The following is an 8,858-nucleotide window of genomic DNA, read 5'->3' as shown; positions in this document are numbered from 1 at the left end:
CATCATGTGGAGCGTGTCTTAATGCTGATGGTGTTTACAAATTAGCAGCTGCAGGGAATGGAAAGGCAGCAGAACCTCTGTGGTCAATACCAGAGATGCTTTGCTCACAGAGGATGCACTCTGATCAGATGATCCTTTTAAAGAATCTCCTTTCACTGAGGGTGAGAAATCCTAATACTAGTGAAGATTAAAGAGGGCCAAGCAATCTCTGGTTACCTCTTTCATCTTTTATTGCACCAGTTCCATCAGCACCCAACATGACAAGGAATATAGCAACTGAAGTCACAGGGAAAAGAGGCACCTAAGGAAACCTCAGACCTGCAGAAAAACTTGTCCACTAAACTTTGCTATGGGCTTGCCTTCTCCTCAGTGAATTCAACTTCCCACAGCCCCTTAAAGAATTCACTTGACATGTGGTTAGTGTTGAAAAGTGTCAGCATAGCTTGTGTGTTAGACACAGTCAGCACTTTAGCCTGCTAGAAATCAGATCTTTATACTAGGGGACCCATAGAGACAGTGAGGGTAACTGCTGCAGAGCAGAAGAAAGACACAGGACACAGAGAACACAGAAGGATCTGATCTAAGCCTCTTCTATAATTTGGTAGTGGAATCTGTCACTGCTCTTGCTGTATTTAAAACTGGGCTCTCTCAAGGACCTATAAAACTTAGACTAATACAAGCAAGAAGTTCCTACAGCTGGCAGCAGGGAAGATTTTCCAAGGAGGTAACTCTCTCAGCTTGCCCTGCACTTTACAGTCTTTTCCTAGGAGTCTGGCACTGGCTGCTGCCAGAACTGGGGACAATGGCCCACAGGGCCTTTTTTTTAGATCCTCCTGACATTCCAGCAAAGCAATGGATGTCTGCCCTGCCCTCTCAGCAGCACTGTCTGAGGAGCCATGCTCCTTCTGAGAACAGACACTTTGCATTTCACCCAGCCTGAAATAAGCTTCATGAAGCTGAGACAGGAACTGTGACAACACCACATACCCTGCCTGACAGACTGGGTCTTTTTAACACATTTCCTTTCATCCTGGCTTTACTGCTGCTACAGTATGCCAATAGGAGAAAAACAAGTTAAAAGCCAATGTAGGTGGCACAAAAGAAAACCTGTCAAAAGTCAAGCTTTCCGTTATAGCCAGATGCTCCATAAACATGTCAATAGTACAGCAACTCAGCCCACAGCACCAGCTGAGAATCACCAGAACAAACAGGCAGAGAATCACCCTCACACCTCTGCAATAAGTTTCTTCCACTACTGGCTCATGGTTGGTAAAAAACATGAAATGTCAAGATGTCAGAAGAAAATACTTGCTGTGATAGTGAAGATGAGAGAGGATCTTAAATTCTGCACAGAATTGCTAGCAACATGCTGAGGTAACAGTTATGCTCCATACATCAGCATCAAACATCATAGCTTGCCCAAGGGTGAAAACTGCTGGAGCAGAAAACACATCACAGGGTTTCTTGAGGATATCTGCAATGCCACAGCCAGTATTCCTGGGCTGACAAAAACAATATAGGTTGGTAGACTACCCCATTATTGTCAATGAGAAAAAAGGCTAAGAACAGCATGAGCTACAGAGATAGATATACATCCCCAGCCAAGAGGCAACTGTAAGAAAACTCCTTGGACAGCTAGCTCAACAATGTGAAAACAACTGACCTTCAAAGAAAACATTCCAGTTATCATTTAGTATCTTTTCCTCCATCCTGAGCAGGAGTCATCTGTATTTTCTCAAGTAACTGCATTCATTCTATGTTCATAGTCATATTTTTCTTGTTAATTCTGTCTCCCAGCTCATTTTAAATGATTTCTAGTGGGTGACAAGAGCAAATGTAAACAGGTAAGCATTTTCAGAGTCTAAATAGCTGCTTCACTTGCAATTCTCAGCAAAAGCTTATGCAGAATAAAAGGTCTGCATCAGTCAACCCTAATATCTAACCTTAATCTTGATATATTATTGAGTTTATTCTTGTCTATGGCCATGACAGAAATTGCTCATCTATGAGGAAGAAAATGAGCAGAGCCCTGTTCTGTCATTTACATGGTGTCAAAAAGATGCTTTCCACACAAATAATGACAAAAAAAGAAAATAAAAAGTCCCAGCCTTTGAGATTTTTAATCTAACTTTAAGGATTCACTGCCAGTGGTTCCAATGCCACATGGCAACAGCATCATGTGTACAGACTGGTGATATATGCATGTAGAGAGTTATTTTAGGGGTCTATTTTACTGACTATCATACAGCACTAATATTTTCAAACTACCAGTCCCACAAGGACATTTTCAGATATCAGCCAACAAATTGCACCTGATAACACACACAAATATTGGAAGCTCTTTATAAACAGGGTCTCTGTGCTTAACAAATTTACAAAATCTTTAATAGCTTTTAATTTAATTTTTTTCTCTTGAAAAAAAATTAAGCTATTTTTGTTGGCCTGTTGTATTACCTATTTTCATAGTTAGCCATCAGTACTAATAATGACACTGGGGTTATGTTTTCTAGACATGTTCATTGACTTCAGCATGAAAAGATAGAATAATTTTCTGAATTTACAAGGATTAACCTGTGGCACTTAAGCAGCATGCCAATGACTTAATGTGATCAGGAGCAGGATATGAGGCTGGGCAATTCTAAGGGAAGCATAGCACAAGTTAATAAACCAGTGGTATACAAGAGAGCCATCCAGAAGGAGTCTACCAAAAATCTCAGACAAAGTGGAAGCACTGTCTCACAAGAGGACACCAAGATTGCCTTGTTCCATCTGGGAAAGAAGAAAGGGGCAGAAAGGTTGCCAGAGCTGGTTTTTATGAACACATGAAACATTGTGAGCATGAGATAGGGAAAAAACCTTTCAGGCCAAAGAACCAGAGGATAAAGACAACTAATGAATGCACTTAGCCTGCAAATTATGCCTGGCAAAGCAATTTTATTCATGAACAGCCTTCTAATGGGGGACATAAGAAAGAGAGCAGGAAGTTCTAACTACTTTTTAATGGAGATTGATTAATCCGTGGAACAGACTGTATGATCTGTTTGCACCTCAAAAGTAGGGCTCAATGATCTGGGACAGGAGGGACTTTCTTGCACAGTTAAAGCCACAGGGACTGGGATGGGATTTGAGCACTGTGTTACACACAGAGCTGTCAACCAAAATATGTGTGACATGGGAGCAAAGGCTTGTGATCCAGTACATGCTTGGCTGTGAACAAGGGTTTAACTCCAGCTCTGCTCTCCCTTCTGCTTGGACCCTGTTTAGAAGAGCTAGTGGATGGCCAGAAGGTAGAAAACTGCTGCTGGGAAGGTCAAGCTCCAGAAGAGGCTCATGGTACTGGGCTGACCCTTATGCCAAGGGATTTTCTACTGTGATTTCTACTTCTTGTCCTACACCTTGCTGACAGGCTCTATGGTTTTCTGCTACATCACTCCTCCTCATGCCACTGAGAATGAATTCGGGACCTCAGGAATACTTCTCAGAAACTGAAACTCAGCAGTTTCTCTCTTCAATTAAAACTTACCAGAGAGAGCAGAGGGCTGTGTAGACAAGTGTCAGCAATACATCCACATCTACAAGAAAAATTTGGAACAACATGGGCCCATTCTCTGCAACTCAAACAGTTCTGAACAGTATGCTTAGAAAAGTCACTGTCCTCTTCTCACAGAAAGATAAAAGACCCAATTTGTGCTGCTGCTTTTTAAAGTAGCTTGCCACAGAGTTTAACTGGGGGCCAAAAAAGAAGTTCCACAAGAGATGGAGAAGTGTGTCTCTATTTATAAATGTTCAATGTATCAAGATTGTTTTACCCAGGGCAAAGCAACACTAAACTGCTGAGTTTACTGGGGTGAGGCCAATCTCTTCTCATCAACAAAGACCGAACAAATGCTAAAGGTCACTTCTAGCTTTCATATTTAGAGAGTGATCTGTTACACTTCCACAATCACTATTACTGTTCAAAGGTGAAATCTGTGGGTTATACCTGTGGTATGTTGCATCCCAAACCCAGAACAACAGCTGTCTATATACCTGAGTCCAAAAAATTCTCCATTGAAGTTGTTGCCACTTTCTCTACCTCTTTGGGATGTAGATCACATATCAACAGAGATTAGCATCTCATTACCTGTCTGATATTGTCCCTACAGGTATCCCAGTCAGATATTGCTGTGGCACCCTTGTCTTTGGATGAGCAGAGTTCTTGAGATGTCATGTGAGACTTTCACAAAGCAGGTCTGCCTCACAACACCTGACAAGAGATTTTTACACTGAGCCACTGGATCATAACCTGTAGTGTTATTTCACACTTATTCACCACTGCACACCTGCTCACCAAAAACAATCTGCTCTGGCCCATTAATCAGTTACAGAGCTCTACCCTCTGCAGCAATGGTCAGTTCCAGACACATGGGGAATTTTACCCAAGATGTTAGTGGGCAGCCCTGCTGAGAATGGGTGAACATCAATGTAGGCTCCCAGTCAGCAACTTCAGCCATTAAAATTGATGGGAAACAGGAGGCTGTAACAAAATTTTAGAGTGAAAAAGAAAAATCAGGTTCTTTGGTGTAGTGCAGCATCTGCTCCACCACAACAGAGACCAGATCCAGAGCAGCACAGAGGGCCACTACGACTCAACTACTTTGCTAGAGGATGGCTGCACCAGCACTTCTGAGGTAACACAAAGGGACACAAGACCCTTGGGGCTTGTGGAAGCAGGAGGAAACACAGTCAAGGTGGCAAGACACGGCCCAATTCAGTAGGAGATTCATAATTCTCCAAAGAGAGGGGGTCAAACTGTAGAGGGGGTCAAACTGAAGAAAATTCAGGAATCAGTATTTGTTGGATCAGGAAAACTAATAATAAATGAAACAGAAGTCTACTTCTACTTCCTCTACACAAAGCTGAGAAGCAGTGATGAAGGGCTTGTGTCTGAAAGAGAAAGGACAATAAGAAGACAACAGCACCCTCCACTGGGGCAGGATGCTTAGCACATCTGCAGCTCTAAGTACGGGTTTCCAGCATATGAACTGGGAGAGAAGCAAGGAAGACACTCTTCACCTCTTCTGACCAGCCACATGTTCTTTGGGCTTGGCCTTCAAAGGCACCACTCTCACTTCTGAAGGAGGCTGGGATGTGGGTTAGCACTTCCCACAAAGGATGGTAATTGGGGCAGACTTTCTCCATCTCTTCACGTACTTCAGGGGAAAAGGTTTAGTCAAGCTGCTCCTATTTTAACATTACAACAGACAGTTTAAAACAGAAGCAATTTCTGCTCAGCAAATATCTATCATTTCAGTCGTTGCTGGGTATCTTTCTATTAGATAGGCACAGCAAGAAGGGATGAATGCTTTTCTTCCCTTTTCTTAGCTTGCTTACAAAATTATAAACCCCACTGCAGTTGTAGTTCCCTCTGTGGGGCTGGGGCTCTCAGGAAGGAACAGCTGCCCCAACAGAAAGTCTTCAAGGCCCACTTGGTAAGAAACAGGCACTTATCTGGATTTAAAGAGTCTGAACAGCCTTTTTAACAGGTTAAACACAGAGATACATAGAGAGAGAGTCATGAAGAAAAGTGTCATATCCCTAAAGTACTCTGACAAAGCCTTGAGAGGAGTTACTTGGCTGCAGGCAAGATGCCAATGAAAGTGGTCCCCTGACATGAAACAAACTCAGATGAGTCAGGAAAGCTATAAGGTCACACAAAAACCACAGTGAAAGCATGGAGAGCTGGCTCTGGTGGAGACAGAACTCAGTGAAAGCCCTGCAGGAAACACAGTGTGTTGCTAACTGTGTTACTGTGAGAACAGAGAGCAAATCATGGCTTTGAATATCCTCCCAAGCAAATCCAAAGCATTCTCAACACACCAACTGACCACAAGAATGGAAATCTTATTTTTTTAATGATGTGCCTTAGACACCTCTGAATTTCCCTGATGGGAGAGAGAACCTCCTTTCAAAACAAAATTACAGCACATTTCACTTGTATGAAAACAACAGTGTCAGCAAGACTCTGGCTGTGTTTTTAGACTTCCCATATTCAGCATATGAAACCATGTAAGAAAACAATAACAGCTGTATTTTCTTACATACTTTTAGGCAGACCATTGTTTTGGGGACAGTTAGAAGAACATCATGATTCAGTACTGGTAGTGTCATGGCACATAAATAAAATTCTCACCGAGAGCATAACAATCGCTTTGTTTTGATGTGCACAGCTGAGCAAGAAGTCATCACCAAAATAAACTTGATTCAAACACACCAGAAATGTTTTTGTTTCTTTTCTTTTTGCTCTTTGCACTGAATTCTATGGCATGCAATCTGCATAGACTAGAGATTATTTTAACTATAACTTTTCGTTTTCAAAATATCTGTTGACTTATCTTTTCAGAATTTTTTAACTCTGCCTAAATATTTTTCATTGTTCATTATTTTGTTTACAGCCATGTGATAAAAAAACTAGAAGTAGATGAGCACAATTCTAACCTGTTATGGGAAAGAATGTGAGATTTAATTTGCATGTTTGAACATAAGCTCTGCTTGGAAAGACAAAGCATGTATGAAATTTCTTATCATAGAAGCCAAAATATTTTTAAGGTGTAAAGTCAAGCATATATAATTAACAGGGAGCAACAGGGCATTTGAGTAGAAACCCCCTGGTGAGTAAATAGAACTCTAGAGGCTTGCGAAGACCTTCCATTCCTTCTCCCAAGAACTGCATAATCATTACTAAAGTAATGATAATTGACAGTTCATGGACACACCTTAATTTTGTTTACATTTTAAAGCTTCCTCACATGGGAGGGAAGATATTCCCTGTCAGGCAATGCTTCCTCATGATTTTTTTTTTTTTAATTCTCATTAAGGAAATATTTCAAATCACCAATTTTGCTGTAAACTCCCTCCCATTGCATACTCCCCTTCGCTACTGTCGCATACTAGCGGTGACACAAAGTCTTCAGAAATTTTCTATACAGACATTAACCATCCTGGTTTCCTTAGAGGTATGAGTTTTTCCCTCTTGCACGCTGTGGTACAATCTCAGGATAAGCAGTGGTGGTATTGATAGAGGAGTCAGAGTTGCCACAAAACTGCTCAGGGAATGATACGGTCACCACAGTGGAAAAGGATACTGAGAGTATTCAGGTGGTATGCCAAGGCTGGTTTTGTCTTCATTACCAAAGAAGATGGACATGAAAAGCTGGTGTCTGCTATTCTCAATAAAATGCTAGGGAATACAAAGCTCCTGTAGTTTCCACTTCTAGGCAAACTTCCAGAAGCTTACCCCACAGGTAAGGCACAAAATGATGCTGAGGTAATTTTCCTACCACAGAGTAAGAGTTACAGAGGTCTTCTTTCAACTAGGGTCTTACAGCTTAGGTATCCTGTATTGGGAATCCACCGGGAAAAATCCCACCTTTTCGGCTACAAAACGAATACAAAAGTTTACACCCCGGTATCCAGACAGTCTACTTGCACTGTGACCTCAAAAAAACAGAGTAACAAACAGAGCAGAGGCAATAATTTGTGGCCAATCACACTGAAAAAAATGTCATAATGTCACCGGGTTAAAAAAAGATCTAATTTAATATGATAGGACCCATGCCCACACACAAGCTCACTCATGGTTTTTTGTTGTGCTTTTGGGTACAAACAACACATGCTCTGCTGCCAGTTCTGATACACATTTGTGCACCTGTGTGGATCCCCACAGCAGTGGCCAATGGCTTATCCACATCATAAATACTGCCGAGTTCCCTTCAGCCCCCTTCACAAAAAGTAAATTCATTCTAATCACAGTTGGCTCTGGTGGCATTTTAAATTCCCTTTTTAGACTGCAGAAAGCTCCTTCTTTTCATTTTTAAATGAAAGTTAAATTCTTATGCAACCAGAATCCAAGACCAAACTTTAAAGAACAATGCTGCTGACCTAAAGGCATAATATGAACCACTGGAGACAGCAAATCCATCACCACTGAATCAAGGCTTAGCTAACTTCGGATTATCTTCCCACAAGTGATTTCTTTATTGTTCTCATGAAAGTGACTTCTAAATTAATGAGAAATACCCTGAGTGTTTATCCTATTGAGCTTTTTCTCTTGCTGCCTGAAAAAAAATTAATCATTGTTTAATTAATTATTTAGTCAGGTCCCTTTTGCAAAGAAATATCTTCATGCAAGCAGCTCTCACCACCAGACTTAAACAAAATCAGCAGTCCTATCTCATTTGATTTAACAGGAGATTAAAGGCTAAATACCACTTTAATATTACATACTAAACAAACACAAAAAGAATAGTTCACCCAGAGGAAAAGAGCAAGTTGGGAAGATCTGGTGTTATTTGCCTTCTACTGTCATCAAGGAGGACACTTGAGACGTGGAAGGGCAGGCCTGTCAGCACCACAGGATGTAGCTCTTGTTAAAAGGAATACTACTTTTATATTAAAAAATAGTGTTATATTATTATAAAATATAACAAAGATGTCTTAGCAGAATTCTAAACAGATGTATGATAACACACAATCCACATATAAATAGAAATAGCCGAAGGCAAAAACACAATTGGGCCAAAAAGTGAGTCTCTTCTCTTTAGTTTTGATTATTTTTGTAGACAAATATTGACTAATGTAATGCAAGAACATTGCAACCATATCCCCACTACAGGAGAGTGACTGAGACTGATATATCAACTTTTCTCATTGTTACATTTCTTGGCTCAGGTGCACCTTGAGAAAAGTCCTTCCCAAGTGTACTTAGCAGCTGTTCTGATGCCACCAAATTGATGAGTAACAGCAGTGCCAAGTCTTGACTACGAACAAAGAGGATATGACAAGAGATTTCTGTTATTGCAGTGGTACTTAGGTGACAA

The sequence above is a fragment of the Zonotrichia albicollis genome, chromosome 1, assembly GCF_047830755.1.
Source record: "Zonotrichia albicollis isolate bZonAlb1 chromosome 1, bZonAlb1.hap1, whole genome shotgun sequence".
NCBI lineage: Eukaryota > Metazoa > Chordata > Aves > Passeriformes > Passerellidae > Zonotrichia > Zonotrichia albicollis.
This window is presented reverse-complemented; position numbering follows the sequence as displayed.